This window comes from Grampus griseus (assembly GCF_964374135.1).
Source record: "Grampus griseus genome assembly, chromosome: 14".
Lineage (NCBI taxonomy): Eukaryota > Metazoa > Chordata > Mammalia > Artiodactyla > Delphinidae > Grampus > Grampus griseus.
The window spans coordinates 50,348,447-50,365,396 of record NC_139008.1 but is presented as its reverse complement, the minus strand read 5'-3'; positions in this window follow the sequence as shown (position 1 = coordinate 50,365,396).

Below are 16,950 nucleotides of genomic sequence, written 5' to 3'. Positions count from 1 at the left end.
GTGGTTTGGGAGAAAATGATGTAGGTGGAGGAGGTGACAATATTGGAGTTCGTGGAAGCAGAGGTGGTAGTGGTGAAAGTGGAGGGAAACATTAATGGTGGAGGTGAGAGGAGGTGGTGGTAGTGGAATGTGTTTGAGCTAGTAGAAGTGATAGTAGTGGTGGTGGTGGTGGTGGTGATAAGGGGTATTCGTGAAGATGGAGGGGAGGTGGTGATGGAGACAATGGTGATGGTGGTGGTGGTAGGGTGGTGATGGAACTGGTGATGGTGGAGGTGGTGATAATAGTGGTGGAGGTGATGGTGGAAATGGAAATGGGGGTGGTAGTAGTAGAGGGGCTGTTGGAGCTGCTGATGATAATAGTAGAGGTAGAAATGAAGTTGGAGGTGGAGGTGATGACAGGGAAGATGGAGGTGGTGGCGGAAGTGGAAGTGACAGTGGGAGAGAGATGACAGTGATCACGCAGGTGGTCCTGGAGGAGGTATTGGTGGGATAGAGAAGGCAGAGGTGACAAAGCAGCATGGTGATATCTACAAGGAGCAGGGTAACTGGAACACGTGGCTAATCTTCTATCCTAAGAAACTGAGAATGAAGGATGGAGACTGTCTATCCTCAGGACAGCTTTGCTTTAACCAGGAGAGATTCAGTTGACACTGGGTGAACAAATGGTACCTCTTCCCAGTTAATCTTGCAAACTGGTATCATCTGAGATTCAAGACTAAATTCCTTTTACTTTCATGACCTGCTGCCACCCTCTGCATTTAATTTCCCATCCTTTAAATCCACTGTTGGTTGGATAGTGAACTCATGTGTATAGGTCACAGTAAACTCAAATCCCTCTTGTAGCCGCTTGTCGGCTTACCTGGCTCTTAACGCATGAATCCCTGTGGTAAGATGATTGATTACCTGAGCTCATGTGGTCCTTCTTTGGACCTTCCGCCATCGCTAAGGTGTGCCAGCTTGACCCTGTGTGGATGTGAACCATGTAATGTGTCTGGTCATTGTCCTCCCTGTATATGAACCCACAGAAAACCCAGCCTTGCAGCTCTGAGTCATGGCTCCTCGGTCCTTATGTTCTCTTTTGCTCTTAAAACTGTTGTTTCTTGAGCTGCCCGAGGCACTGATTTCTAGGTCAGTGATAAAATTCCACCCAGTTAAGCCACATATATCATTTCCTCCACCACTTTCCAAACAGCATTTCTTGGACTGCGCCAGCCAGCCGTGGGCTCTGTGGCCGGCATCAGCAGAGCCCACTCCTTTCTGGCAGCCTACTTCGTTTGCCAGTTCAGAAGGCCACGGCCGCATGGCCCCAGCACCATGATCTTGCATGAACACTGGGGACCTGCCAGGCTTCCCAGAGTCTCACACGGGCAGTGTTTGTGCTTGCCTTTCATGTTGGCAGGTCTGAGAATTTCCACCGCTGTTGATCCACCTCACACAGTCTCGAAACACACTGGGACCTGTGTGTCTCCTCAGGGTGGGGATGTCTCTGGAAAACATTTCTGGTCCCAAACTGTGGGACGTGTGCCCTGCCAGGACCCAGGACCTTTTGGGAAGTGCCTGCTTTGTGCCAATTAAAAGTGTTTTATTGTTCAGAGCTGGGCTACTGGCTGAAGCTCTTCTTTCATCAGCCCCACTTTGTTAAGCATTATTGCACTCACTAATCTTCTCTCCTTGACAGCTCCTGGCCAACAGAATTACAAGTTCAAACTATGGAAACAAAATGCTTTTTATTTATTATACTCTTAAGATGTTTTCAATAAGACAGACAGCGTCTACTTTGCCAAGTGGGTGTTGCGACTTTCCAGAGGTTTGGCTAGTGAGCCAGTGAAAACACATGCTGTCCTCCAGCCCTTCGGTGGGTGTCCTTCACCTCGGACGGAACCTCCTCCATTATCATGTTTGGCCTCCAGAGGAGACAGACAGAAATGCTTTGAACCAAGACGAGCAGTTCTGTAGAGTAATACTGTCGAAGATGATTTGTCTGGTCCATGCTTTGACTACTTCTGTCCTTCCCTTGCAAGATCATAGCAAGGGACTAATCATAGCAGCTAATGTTTATTGAGCATTTACCATGTGCCAGGCACTGGGCTGAATGCTTTATGCAGGTTATCACATTTAGCCCTCCAGCTTATGGCAGGAGGCAGGTACTGGTCTTATCATTCTTCTTTTATAGATGAGGAACCTAGTTAACTAGAAGTGAAGATTTGGTTAATGAATGGAAGGATATCTCTTGGCCTTTCAACCAAGCAAATATATTTTTTGGGAAATGAAAAGGGAGATTCTCTCTGCTCCCAACCTTAAGAAGACCTGCGAAAGCCCCCCTTTTGGCCACAATGCCTGCCGTGGCCACAGCTCCAGGCCTGCAGGCAGCCCAGATGACCCTCTTTCTGTCTGGAGGCAATGCCTCTTTGGTTGCCTGATTCTTCTGTTTGCTCTCCCCTGAAAGATTTACAGTCTGTTTCCATGAGGCTTTCCTCCTTTCTCCCTTTCATGCCTTGTATGTTTGGACTTGTCCAGTTTGGGGCAGGGGGTGAGCATCAGAGAAATCCACTTCTTGAATCACCTTAAAGGTGCTTCTTGGTGAGTTCCAAGGAAAAAGAGATTATTTCTAAAATCCTTAGGTTGGGGCAGCTGCAAGTGAATTGATTTATTCGCAAGCCCAAACAGGTGTCTTTACATTAGGTGGTCAAGGACAGGAAGTTGCCTCTTGTGGTTTCAACCAGGTGAAGGGAAGGGAAGGGAGAGTTGGTGTGCAACAGACAGGCTTTCCCGCAACTAAATTCTTGTTGGATGGATTTGAAACAGAAAATTTCCACTGCTATCCAGGGAATGTATGTGAAATCGATTAGCATTTCTGGCACCACCAAGGACAAACTGGGCAACTGTATTCAGTTCGGAGACATTTTAGATCTTGCAACAGGATACCTGGGAAGCATCTCAGAGAACACTGATGCCTTTTAGAGACATTATCGGGCTGCCTGTGATGCTGAATCACCATTGGTATTCACAGCAAAAAGAGTGAGGCATTGTCATTAGCCCAGATCACCTTACAGAAGGGTATTATTCCTTCGTCCTAGGCATCCCCTAGACACTCACACACAGGAGAACTTCACCATTTGAGTCACAGAGTGGGACTTTGAAGTTGGGTGACCTCAATAATCTTGCATGAACCAGGAAAAGGTGGAGCTAGTCTCAAGATAAGACAAAATATCAAAAGTTTGCGAAAAACTAAGACACAAAGAAGCCAACTGAGAACGAGGTTTTATAATCTTCGAAAAATATAGTGTGTGTCTCTCCACATGGTAGCTAGAGAGTGTGTGGTTTGAAACAGTCTCTATGCTGTGTTTTTCCAAAACAGGTTAAAAAAAAAAAAAAAGAGGTTTAAAAAGAAAAAGGAAGAAAGAAAGAAAAGAAAAAAAGAAGGAAGAAATCTCACACAGCAGACTTGGGGCCACCTGAGACAGATGTACTTTTGTGGGAGTTGGCTCTGGCAGGAAGCCATCATGGGGAGGTAATAATTTGATAGAAATGTGGTTGTCTTTCCAAAGCTTCAATCCTCAGAATGCTGGCTGTCTTTACTTTCTCCCCCTTGAGAGCCAAGGAGAGGAAGGGGGTGGACCCCATGCTGTTCCAAGGTCTTAGGACTTTCCTGGTTAGCTCTCTCATTAAGGAAATGTATTTCTCTGATTGACAAGGACATCAGAGTGGTTTAGCTCCATCTTCTCCACTGAACAGGGACACTGGTGCTTTGAATGAGAATTATAGAAGAATTCAAGTTGAAGGCCTAATCTCCTGGCATTCCCAAATCTGTGCCACCTGGGTAAGGAAGGCAATTTTGCATGAAGTGTTTTTTTCCCTAAGCTCCAATCACACCTCTTAAATGACACCTTTGCTTACTACCAGCCTGAGGCCGATGCTATAAGAAAATAAGAAAACACTAGCTTTCTGCTTTATGAGTCTCTGTGGTGTCTAATATTCACCACTGCCTTTCCCAGGACATTGCCCATAGTATGTGATCAGCAGATATTGCTTGGTTTGATGTGAATTAGATGACACATGATTCTTGGTCTCATAGATTTCTGGTCATACTTTTGGGAAGTTTTGTGATGTTCTTGCCTCCTATAAATTCAAAAGGTCCAGTGGATTGTGAGATAATGCACTGGAAAAGTACAGATTACTGTAGAGAAAGAAATATCCTTGAAAAAGTTCTTTTTAGCTTTTGGAGTTGGAAGAAGAGAACAATGGGTAAAAGGCTTTATGAAACTTAGATGTAGGACTCAAGTAAAATCTGAATTTCCTGTGTATGTGACCTTGCTAAAAAAAATTCAGGTGAGAAAATGGAGTGTCTCTATAATTAGGGAAAAAAGCATCAGAGCATGTATGTCTTCAATTCTTACTGTGGGTGAGACTTCATATTTTGATTGTAAGTGTTAGTAGATAAAACTGTGGCCTCTGCCAAGACCCTTGCTACTACAATGTCAGAGAGTGAAATTGAAATATATTTGGCGAAAATCAAACTTGTTATCACTTACGGTTCTGACAGGGAGTAATGAAGGGGGGAGGTGATTAGATTTGATGGTTGAAAGGGAAAGGGAACCTAATGAAGGCCTTTAGGATTATTTTTTCCTTCCCTCCAGAGATTAGTGTCACTGGTACTTATTCTTTATGCATGGGAGACTGAGCAAATGACAGAAGTGCATAGAGGCTACAGTCTTAAAAGTGAGATTGGAGTCACCCCTTGGAGGCTGACGAGATACATATGGAGAGGGTTTGGCAAAAAGAAAGTACTTTTGAGTTTACTTTTTTTTATTTATTACCGGAGAGGTTCATTCGGATGAATCACCCATGAATTGAGATACTTATTTCCAGTGATTTGCAAATAATTTTCCAGTTTAAATAGAAAATTGGATTGTCAAATTAGAGTTGAACACATTCTAGATCCTCTGAAATTCTGAAAAAGAATTTTGGGTAGGCTAATCATCAGTACTGCCAACTATTCCAACAAGAAGCTAAAATGAGCTCCCAAATGTAAGGACCAAAATGTTGTCCTTCAGCAAACCCATTGTTAACAAATTTTCATTAAATCCATGATCTCTCAAGTTTTATTAGCTGTCTTTAGCAGTGTTATTTTCAAATAGTTTATTCAATTTGCTTTAAGTAGATCTAAGCATTAGAATTATGATGATTATTCAACCTGTATTCCCTTGGCAGTAGCCAATTTAACTATTGTGTTATGGTTTTCCCAGGGACCATAAAAATGTCCCAGATAGTCTAATATTTTTTCACTCACGCAGTCTCACACATGTGGAAGAGTCTGAATCCCACATCTGGAAGCAGCAGGGCAGTCATTTCCCAGACCACACATCTCATTGGGATGAGGGGGTGTTCAAAGATATGGGTACCATTCTTAGACCATTTGACTGGGGAGATAAGGAGGACGTGAGTGTGTAGTGATGAATCAAGCAAAGGGTGAGCTGAGCTAGAAATTTCTAAGAGCCATGGAGCTGAAGGGCTCTTCAGTTGTCATATGTTCCTTACTGCATAAAGCTGGATGTTATGTATACACAGCAGAACTCCTCCAAGGCTCATTCTCAGATGTCCCAGATCTGATTTGTAAAGATAATTTGGCAAGTATTTACTGAGCATCTACTATATGCCAGCCACTGTGCAAGTTATGTGGAGATATAAGAACAAAGCCCTCCTTGTTGTGGCGTCTATATTCGGGTTGGGTGAAACACTCCATTAAGTCAATAAACAAATTAATGTAATATATCGTATGGTGATGAGTATAATTTAAAAAAAAAAAAGCTCAGTCAGGCTTCCCTGGTGGCGCAGTGGTTGAGAGTCTGCCTGCCGATGCAGGGGACACGGGTTCGTGCCCTGGTCTGGGAAGATCCCACATGCCGTGGAGCAGCTGGGCCCGTGAGCCATGGCCGCTGAGCCTGTGCATCCGGAGCCTGTGCTCCGCAATGGGAGAGGCCACAACAGTGAGAGGCCCACGTACCGCAAAAAAAAAAAAAAAAAAAAAAAAAGATAAAAGCTCAGTCAGCATAAAGGACTGAGATTAAGCGAAGAGCTCTTTTAGACAGCATGGTTAGGAAAGGCTTTTTCTACTGAGGTGACATTTGAGCTGAGACCTAATGTAGTGAAGGAGGAATCCACATGGGTCTATGAGAGAAGAAGGAAAGAGAAGAACCAAACATATAAGGTGGGAATGTTGACATAGCCCAGGAACAGCAAAGACACTGGGCTGGACTAAGCAAGGAGAAGACGGGTAGAGGTTAAGATCAGTGAGGCTGTGGGGTCAAGCTCATGTAGGGCCTTGTAGGATTCTATGGTAAGTGTCCTGGGAAGCCATGGGAATAAATGGATGATTAGAGCTGCCATTCCAAGAAGCAGGCTCCAGGGGGGAGGGATCCCAAGCTCTAGGCTAGGTAAGCTTGAAGTGCCCGCTACCCTTCCAACTGAGGTATTGAAGAGGCTACGTATTATGTAAGTTTGGAGTTCGGAGAAGAAGTATGAGCTGGAAATGGATGTTTGTGAGTCACTAACATGAAAATGGCAACTAAAACCAAGAGACTGGATGCAATCAAATAAATAAATAAAGGAGACAAATATTTGCCAGTTCTTGATAAGAGCCCCGGTTAAGAACCTCTGTATGGATTGATACAGATTTATATCATGAGCTAAATAGTTTAGATGTCAGGAGGATCACCACCCTAATTCCTTGTGTAAGATCCAGCTCCCCTTGTCCCTTTACTATGTCCTTTCTAAGGAAGAAAGAATAGAAAAGGTGATGCTCGTACCCCCAGATATTGATCAGGATGCTTTTTACTGTGGGGCAGGGTTACTGTGCTTTGTAAGGCATGTGCCCATAATTCAATCTTCTCTTTCACTGCTCTTTCACAAATGGTTGATTTTGAAAGATGGTCTTACTCCTTGAGGCCAACTAACCATATTTCCACTTCCTGTATGTTCTCCCATGTGGCAGCCTGGCCTTTGCACAGGGATTGACTTAACCTTCGGCAGGGTGGTCTAGGTCAGTCTAGTGGTGTTTTCTTTTCTTGTGTTCCATCCTGGGTAGTGGAGGCATTCCCACACTTGATTGGCTAACTGGCATAGGGCTTCCTTTGCTGCTTCCTTTGCAAAATATGTATTTCTGGATTTAAGGAAATAGAATAGAAACACTCATCTAGGCCAAGAATCTAGGTCCTTGATTACATTTTCCCCAGAAAACCCTGTGTTGGGCAGGCTTGGCTGCATGCTCATACTTTTTTCCCGTTTTAGCAATTGTTCATTGTGTGTTTCTCCCTGGGGGAACCTCAGAGGGGAAGACGGATGAGGGATAGCATTTAGGTATCTAAATCTGAACAAGTGCTTTTTTAAAGACACTGCTAGCAAAGTGTGGTTTCTTGGATATGATGAAACACCTTGAAGTAATGTGCATTTTGTGGGTGCCTTTGACTCGTCCTCTCTGACTGGGCAGGGATTGTGTTTTGTTCCCAAATATATTCCCAGTGACTAACATGATCCCTGGCATATGGGAAGCACTCCCTAAGGCTTGTTGAATGAGGAAAGGAAACAGTGCCCCTGGCATTATCTATTCTCTGAAAGGGGGCATATCATGTTCTCACAATGAACCATTCCTTCCCCCTCTTTCCCATAGCAGGAGAATTCACCTCTCTGCCACTGATTTTCTTTCCAACTCTCTGAAGGTACCTGGGGTTCTGAAGGTCATTTGTTGCTTTGGTTTGGGTGTTGGAACAGCCACATCATGCAGCTTTCCGTCTCTTCTTGAAATTCTGGAACAGGCTGTGATCCAGCGAGGAATTATGTCCCTCTACTTCACTGTATAAACAACCTGCACCTCCAGTGTGGTCAGCTAATTACCCCGGGACCACCTGTGGATTCTGACCCCCCCACCCCCCTCATGCCCACGTGATTACATACTTCTTTTGGCTAGGAGAATTACAGGTCCATCTTCTCTCTGCTCACTCAGATTTTCCCTCTCCTCTGTGACCCAACTCCGGTGAACTCCCTAGCATGACTTTCTCGGAAGTCGGATGGGGCTTGGAATCGTTGTCACTCGCTTGGCAGTAATTGCTTCCTTGCATTGTTACTATACACTAATACAGAGGCTCTCAAAGCTTAGCATTTACCAGAATCACCTGAAGGGCTTGTTAAAACAGATCGCTGGGCCCCACCCCCAAAATTTCTGATTCAATAGATCTGGGGTGGAGCCTGAAATTTGCATTTTGAACAAGTTCTCAGGTGATGTTGATGATGCTGATTTTGGGACAAGATATAGAAAATGAGGAGGCTGGTAGCTCTTAATCCTGGCAGCACATTGGAATCACCTGGGGCAAATTCTAATCTACAATGCTTAGGTCTCCATTTAATCAGAATCACTGGATGTGGGACCCACACATTGATAGGTGTAGGAGAAACCGTCCTTTCCTCTCCTGGAATTACTACAGGTCTATAAGACAGAAACTTCTACCTTCTTGGCAGTATTGGGGACAAATACATCTCTGAGATGATGTACTTTTAAAATGCCAATGGGCCATATTCCTTTACAACAGTGGTTCTCAAAGTGTGGTCCCTGGACTGGCTTCTTCAGCATCACCTAGGCCCCATGTCAGACAGATCTATCTGCTAAGTCAGAAACTTGGGTTGTGGAGCCCAGCAGTCTGTATTTAACAGGATCTCTAGGTGATTTTGAGAACCATGGCTCTAATAGATGGGTAGGTGATTGGATAGTTCAATCAATCATTCTCAACCATAGCTGTGCAGTAGAATCACCTGTGGAGCTCTTACATATGTACAGGCCCCAGCCTCAGATATTCTGATTGAATTGTCCCTGGTGGGCATCCATAAGTTTCAAAACACCACAATTGATTCTGTTGTGCAGCCAGGGTTGTGCAATGACTGAGATAAATATTGCTTTGTAACCAATTAACCTAACTGTTTGCAGTGGCTGTGGCTCTATTCCCACACGAACAAATCTTTTGGCTGACCAGTTTTGTCATAAATGGATACAATGGTCAAAGAAGTTACTATTATAGACTGAATGTTTGTGTCCCCTCAAAATTAAAATTGAAATCCCAGTGCCTAACATGATGGTATTAGGAAGCAGGGCCTTTGGTAGTTGATTAAGTCAGGAGGGCAGAACCCACATGAATGGAGTTAGTGCCCTTATGAAAGAGGTCCTGGAGAGTTCGTTGGCTCCTTCTACCATGTGAAATCAGAGAGAGATTATGGCCTCTATGAACCAGACTCTCACCAGACATGGAATCTGCCCCCAACTTGATCTTGGACTTTCCAGCCCCCAAAACTGTGAGAAATAAATTTAGGTTGCTTGTTAGACACCCAGTCTATGGTGTTCTGTTATAGCAGCCTGAATGGTCTAAGACATCACCATGTCCTGTGGGGAACTTGCATTGAACTTATATGAGAAGTACCCTGGGTGGGAAGTGCACTGATAAACACTGAGGGTACAAGTAATATGACAGAATTTTTAAGGAATTATGGTGTAGAAAGGGAAAAGGAGTATGGCAGGTTAATTGCAAAAATGGTTATACACCTTTGCAATGTGTCTCTGCTGCTCTGTACACCAAGAGGTTGGGTTATTTCCTGATCCTTGAACCTGGACTGGCATGTGCCTTGAATGGATCAACAGAATGTGGCAGAAGTGACATGGTGCCCATCCTCTAACCAGGCCTCCAGAAGCCTTGTGTGCATCTATGTTCTCTCTTGGACCCCATATGGTCAGGCTATTCAAGGTGGCTGTTCTCTTTCTCTCTGTACATCCCCTTCTCAGCCAGTCCTTGCTTCACTCACATGACTATCCAATCTTCTTAATTATAGGGTTAAGTTAGTCCCTGATAACTGATGAGCCCACCTGATGTCAGTTCCCCTATAAATGGTAGCCCCCTGCCCCAAGTAGCAAAGACCACTGCCACTTCCTGCCCATTGTCTGCCACACACAGTGGGGATCGCTCCAGGACCCTTTGTGTAAGATCCCCTGTCCAATAAACCATTGATGTCTCTGTCACTGTCTCTGGGCTCTTTCTTCGGTCTTGAGGCTTGCAACTACAAGGCTTGCAGGCCTGTGGAGTACAGCCCAACAGACCCCATTGCCATTATGGGAACAAGCTCAACATAGGCTACTGGACAATGAAAGACCACAGGGGATGGAGCTGATCCCAGTTGAGGCCATCCTAGATCAGCAACCCTTCATCACTCCAACAGCTGATGTGGGTACACGAGAGAGCCAAGTGAAAACAAGAGAACCAACCAGCTGAACTTTGCCCAGATTGCTGACCAGCAGAACCATGAGCTAAATAATGAGTATTGTTTCAAGTAATTAAATTTGGTGTAGGTTGTGAAGCAGCAAAGCCTAAATGATACAGATAGTATAAAATTAATCGAAGTGTTCTTAACCTGAACCTATGAGCTTTAACATAAGGCTTAGTGGTTTACTAACAACTGACTCTAGGAGGAAGAGAGTATACAGTGTCTGGAATTAGACAGCATTAACTCCTTTGACAGCTTAGCATATCAAAATCAAAGACTTAAAAAAAAAAACACACACACACACACACATAGGGCTTCCCTGGTGGTGCAGTGGTTGAGAATCCACCTGCCAGTGCAGGGGACCTGAGTTCCAGCCCTGGTCTTGGAAGATCCCACATGCCGTGGAGCAACTAAGCCCGTGAGCCACAACTACTGAGCCCACATGCTTCAACTACTGAAACCCAAGCACCTAGAGCCTATGCTCTGCAACAAGAGAAGCCACTGCAATGAGAAGCCTGCACACAGCAGCAAAGCGTAGCCCCCACTTGCCGCAACTGGGGAAAGCCCGTGCGCAGCAACAAAGACCCAACAGAGCCAAAAATAAATAAAATAAATAAATTTATAAAAAACAAAACAAAACACATATTCAACTAAGATTATTCATAAAAATTACTTTTTTCAGCAACGGAGGGGAAGTTTTGTGATTCAGAGGAGATGGGGGACCAGGGTCACTTACGTAGCAGAAAACTTGCAACACTGAGTAGGAGAGGTGAACTATAGCATTAGGTTAACAAACTTCAGAGTTATGTAAAGTGGGCTTATAAACTTATTCAAAGAGGTCATGATATTTGTTGGGGATGGATATTAAATGAAAGAGTTCCATCAGTCTGTCTAGTCTGTTAATCTTCTCTTTAACTATAGGATATCCCTCCTTGTGTATTACAGCAGTTGTTTTCTTCATCAATGCATATTGATTGATTGATTGATTTTTCTGATAGAATCTGTGGCTCTCTTTTGGTTCTCAAAGGGATTATTGATGGCCAATCCCCACCCCAATTTAAAAATCCATAATCCTAAAATTAACAACACAATTTAAAGTGCCTATGCAGAATGATAACTATGCATAGTGCAGGCAAGTCCTTTAAGAATTTAGAAAACTGATTTGGGCCACTGACAGAAAAGGGCTACTAAGTGCCAAATATTTTATGTATGTCACTTTATTTATTTCTCAAAAAATGCCCTAGAAGGTAGTTGCTGATATCTTCATTTTCTAGATGAGGACACTAAAGCTGAAGATTAGGAAGCCAGTGAACCAGTCAGGGTACTTTGATTTCAAGAAACAAAGCCCAATTCCAACGTCTTAAACAATATAAATAATTGGCTCATGTAATTGAAAAGTGGTGAGGTAACGTAAGCTTCAGTATGGTTTTATCATGTCTTTGGCTCCTTCACTTTGAGATTCTTTAGTTCAGCCTTTCTTCTTGTGTTGCCTTTGTCTTTCAGGTGTCTCATCTTATGGTAGTTGCAGGAGCTTCAAGCCTGTGAACTGCATACCACACCACCCTTAAGAAAAGGAAACAATCAATGTATGAAAGGTTTAAGCTCTACTAGGCTAGAACAAACTTAGGTCACATGGCCACATATTGTGGTGATCAATGATCACAAGGTGATCAATCATCATGGCTATAAGAAAGCCATATGCTAATTAGCTTAGGCTGGGTTATCTCCACCCCTAAAAGATATGATGACAACAGGCTTATATTGTCTGGTTTAAGTGATCATGAATCATCCCTTGAACCATGGTCAGGGCCATTCACCTCCAAAGCCCTTAGCTCCCACACAAATGGCAGAAGGAACAGAGACTGGCATTATCCACCTTGACTAGTAAGTGGTAGAGAACGCATTTGAACCATTTTTTCTCCAAGTCCAACCCCATGTTCTTTCCCGAATGCCTACCCTGTCTTTATCCAGGAAGTAAGACTTGAAATAGCTGGGCCTTCAGTGTTGGACCTAGGGAGGTGATCTTAAAATGTTCACTAACTTGTAAGAGCTTTGGAGGTCTGGGAATGAAAAGCACGATTGTGTGTGAACTCAGAATTAACAGCAAGGGCTGTGCCTCTCTCCATTGGTAGGGTTATTAGAAAGACTAGCAGTCATTTGTTCTACTATCCCGACAATTCAGGGAATTTTCATAAGCAGCAATTTTTGTATAGGAGGGGTTAAAATGACTTCTTAGACTTTGAGGGTCCATCTCTAATAATGCATGTTGGCAGAGAGAAGACAAAGCTACGATTCAGCTGCTAGGTCTTGGTGATGTCATAAACACTTATGACAGCAGTAGAACTTTAAGATTGAATTACCTTCTTTGTACCCACTGAAGGAGCGAGCCTTGCTGTGTATAACACATTGTGTAAGCTAAACAGTGTTTTGTGGTTTTCACATGGTGCATGGGAAGAAGGGGACTTGATCTGTGAACCCAGAAGATCATGAATCTGATATGTGGAAAGACAATTTAACTTCGCAAATTGCTTTGTTCTCTGATACGTACTTCTAAAATTAAATAAATTAATATGTGCTGACGTTTCCCTAACCTAAACTTTAGGCATCCCAGTTAGATTAATCTAATGAGGAGTCCCAAATTGAGCACTGCATTGTGTAACTAATAACACTATAGTCTAAGATCATAGATTCAGTTAATGATTCAAATCCATTAAAAGATTGGTTGAAATGCACATAGTAGGCAAGGGGATTGAATCAAATCTCTTTTTTTGTTGTTTTTTCTCTTAGCAATGGGACATTTTGTAGGAATATTGCCAATTGAGTATTCCAGGTATAGAAAACATGGCCAGTTTATGTATGCTTTAAATTTACAAGGCAACATACCAGATTGCAAATCAGAAGGGCTGTGGACAATAGAAAATGGATAAAGCCCCCAAAGCCAAAGAGAAAATGGGGTTAACAGAATTGATTGTTAGAAAATATTCTGAAAATAAGTTTTAACTTAAAAAAAATTTTTTTATATTCTTATTTTTAGTTAATATGGGAGTAAGTTTTACTTTAAAAGTTTTATTTTTTTCTCCTTACATGATTTTTCCAGACAATTCTGGGTGACTAAGAAATTATGAGTCATGTTTTACCTTAATACATATACAGTTGCCAAGAAGACACCTCAATCATCAAAAAAGATCAAGACCTATTTCAGTTATAGTTTTATAAATTGTTAATGAAAAATTTTTTTTAAAGACCTATAAAAGCCCTTTGGCATATCTATGGTTGTTTACAGTAGAGCTGAATGTGAAATTAAACCTGAGTTGGGGACAATCCAAAGATTCATCAAGAAAACACCTGAATCACTGCTGACAAAATGTTCTTAGGTGTTGACTACAGTCAGATGTACTCAAGATTGGAGAAGTTTAAGTGCTTCATTCATTTAAATCACATGCACATAAGAAAATCATATAAATAAAAGACAGATCCTATCATTAAGATTGCTATGCTGTGTTTCTTAACATCGGTAGATTACTCAAGGGCTTGATGCTGTCAGAAATGATTAAGACCCTTCCTTTTAACAATTATACTTTCTTTTTATAATTTTTGCCTGATTCTTATATAATATAAATAAAAAGCATTTAAGCCACTCACATGTGCACAGGGATTTTGTTCCCCTAATAACTTCCAGACATTAAAAGAAAAAAAAAATTGTTTGATCAATTCTTGCACCACTTTTGAGTAGTGATATTCTAATATATTCATTTTAGAGACGGTTCCACAGAGCAAATACGCCCCAAATATGAAAACAAGGACAGGCTTTTTAATGACAAGTTCTTGCTATACAGCACTGACTTTCACCTTTTCAGGGATACTTGTGGCTTCCTCATATGTGACATCTCCCTTTATGTTTACTTCCCCACAGTTTCTTTTACCCAAAGGTAGACTCGTGGCTTGGGGTGAACTGAACTGGCTGGGCTAAGCTTGACTGCACAGTGGTGCCAACCCAAACAGATAAAACCTGTGAATATTTCCCCAGCCCACAAGGCCTTATCTGAGTGAATGGAATGCAGAGATGATTAATGATGTACTATGAAGCCTCTTGCCCTGAGGGCACTGATTCAAATCTTGCCTATACCTACGAGGTAAGTCCCAGAAAAATGTTATTGCAGATTGAGGGCTGAGCGGTCAATTATGTGAAATGAGTTGGTGGTTTGAGTCAAGACCTCAGTTGACCAGAGTCCAATTCACAAAAACCACCAATAGAATGTATACCCTTGTTGGCAGTATATTCAAGAGAGTGAATGAATGCCAAGCGACTGAGTGGTCAACTTCTCCTCTGATGTTGCCGTGGGGCTAACACAAGAAAATTTGCTTTTTGGCTGATTCTGAGGTTCCTGCTTCAGAAGAAATGAAAATGTTCACTTCCACAAAGTCGATTGTCAGAAGAGTTTAATTAAACCGAAGGTGCTTTTTATAAAGCAACTCCTTGGCCTATAGAGACTTGTGCCAGCAGACTTTAAACAGAGCCCAGATTTATACAGTTATATAATTCTATGGTTTTGATAGGTGATCAGTTATTGGGGGTGGGAGTGGAGCAAATAAAACTACAGGTTTCTAGATCAGTAGAAATCTAGTGTTGATGCAACAATAAGAAAGAATTAATCTGTCTTTTAAAAGATCATTATGAATTTTAGAATTGGATGGCTGCTTGAAATGAAAAGGAAGAAATCAATAGTTAATACAATGAATCTATAAGGGAGTTATTATTTTATTTTACAGAGGAAGAGTGTAAGTACATGTGACTACCATCACATAAGAAACAGAACCACGTCTAGAATTCAGTTACTAAAAATGTGCTTCCTCCTCACAACTACTTTTGTCCCCTTCTTTCCTACCTTCCCCGTTCAAATATTAAGACAATTTTCACAGGCTAAAACAACAACAGCAAAAAAAAAAAACAAAAAAACAACCCCCAAACTTTAAACAATGAAACCATTTAGGTAATAATTTATCTGGCCAACATCTCTAGAGCATCGACCCAAATGTTTTCTTCCAGAAACGCGAGCCTGTACCTGGCCTGACACTTGCCACCAGGAGCTTCCAGTCAGGTCCTGAGATCAGACCACCTCTGATGCCTGGAAGACGGATTGAGGAAGAAGTTTACACTTAAATTGCTGTTTCAGGCCAAAGCCAACTGAGGTTCTACAATCTGAAAAACCCTGTCTTTCCCCGCAGGGCCTGTCCCTTGGGAGGTAGATGAACCACCTGAGGTGTGTGTGCAGGACACCAGGGACAGAGGTGGCAGTGCCTACTGGGCGCAGGGATGGGGTTGACTTGCACACAGTAGACACAGTGGTGCTGACTGGGGCACAGAGTGGTAACTGCTCCCCCTAAAGCCTTTACATCTTTAAAAAAAAAAAACCTTTTCTTTCTCTCAGTTAAGAGCATCTCTCTCTCTCTCTCTCTCTCTCTCACACACACACACACACACACACACAGGGTAACTACTTTTGTTTGCCTGTTACCTCATCCCCCTTCCATTCTAGCATCTCTCTGCAGCCACTTAACTCCTTCGTACCTTATACCTAAGACAAGAGCAATCTGTGTCCTGCCTTCTTTGCTGTAAAGAATCCCATTGTCTCCAGGAAATGTAACACATCTATTCATATAATTAATGGCTCCTATGGGATGAAACTGCACTTCTTTCACAGTTTTTCTTCTCCCCCCTGGATAACTGCCTTAATACAGAGGTAGGACGCAAATGATGACATTAACAAAATGAGGAGGGTGTATGTCAGTCTGTATCCTGATGGGAAAGAGGAGGCCTATGTGAATTATCTATCCTCTGAGGAAGGTTTCTTTACAAAGGTAGAGTCGCATGTACTTACTCTCTTACAAAGGTAGAGGTACACAGGGTAGAGTGGAATCGCCTGTGGTTAGTAATCTGTTACTGCATCACAACTGCCCTTAGTCTTGAAGGAATGAGGACAGAGAACAGCTACAAGAGCCCAATAGGACTTACTTCACTCGGTATGACAGTCTCTAGGAGTGAAGTTAAGTCAGAAAGAGAAAAATAAATATCGCATGTTAACGCGTATATGTGGAATCTAGAAAAATGGTACAGATGAACCGGTTTGCAAGGTAGAAATAGAGATACAGATGTAGAGAACAAACGTATGGACACCAAGGGGGGGAAAACGGGGGAGGGTGGGATGAATCGGGAGATTGGGATTGACAGATATACACTAATATGTATAAAATAGATAACTAATGAGAACCTGCTGTATAGCACAGGGAACGCCACTTCGCTGAATAGTAGAGACTAACACAACACTGTAAAACAACCATTCCCCAATAAAAAGAAAAAAAAATTAGAGCCACGAGGAGTAGCCACACAGAGGAGGCTGCCCTGACGGGGGCAATGACCTTCAGCCCAGGAACAGCCGCCTGAGGTGACCTTGCAGAGAGGGGGCCAAGAGGCTCAAGCCCTCCCTCACCTCCTCCTTCCCCCCTTTTCCTCTGGGGGCTCCTCATTGGGTGAACTCAACTGGTCTACATAGAGCAGAACCTGGGTCTGGAGGGGCAAACAGAAGACAGTTGCTAACAGATAGGAATTTTGACAGAACCCTTCAAATGATGTGGTGTAGGCTCCTGTCTATTTTG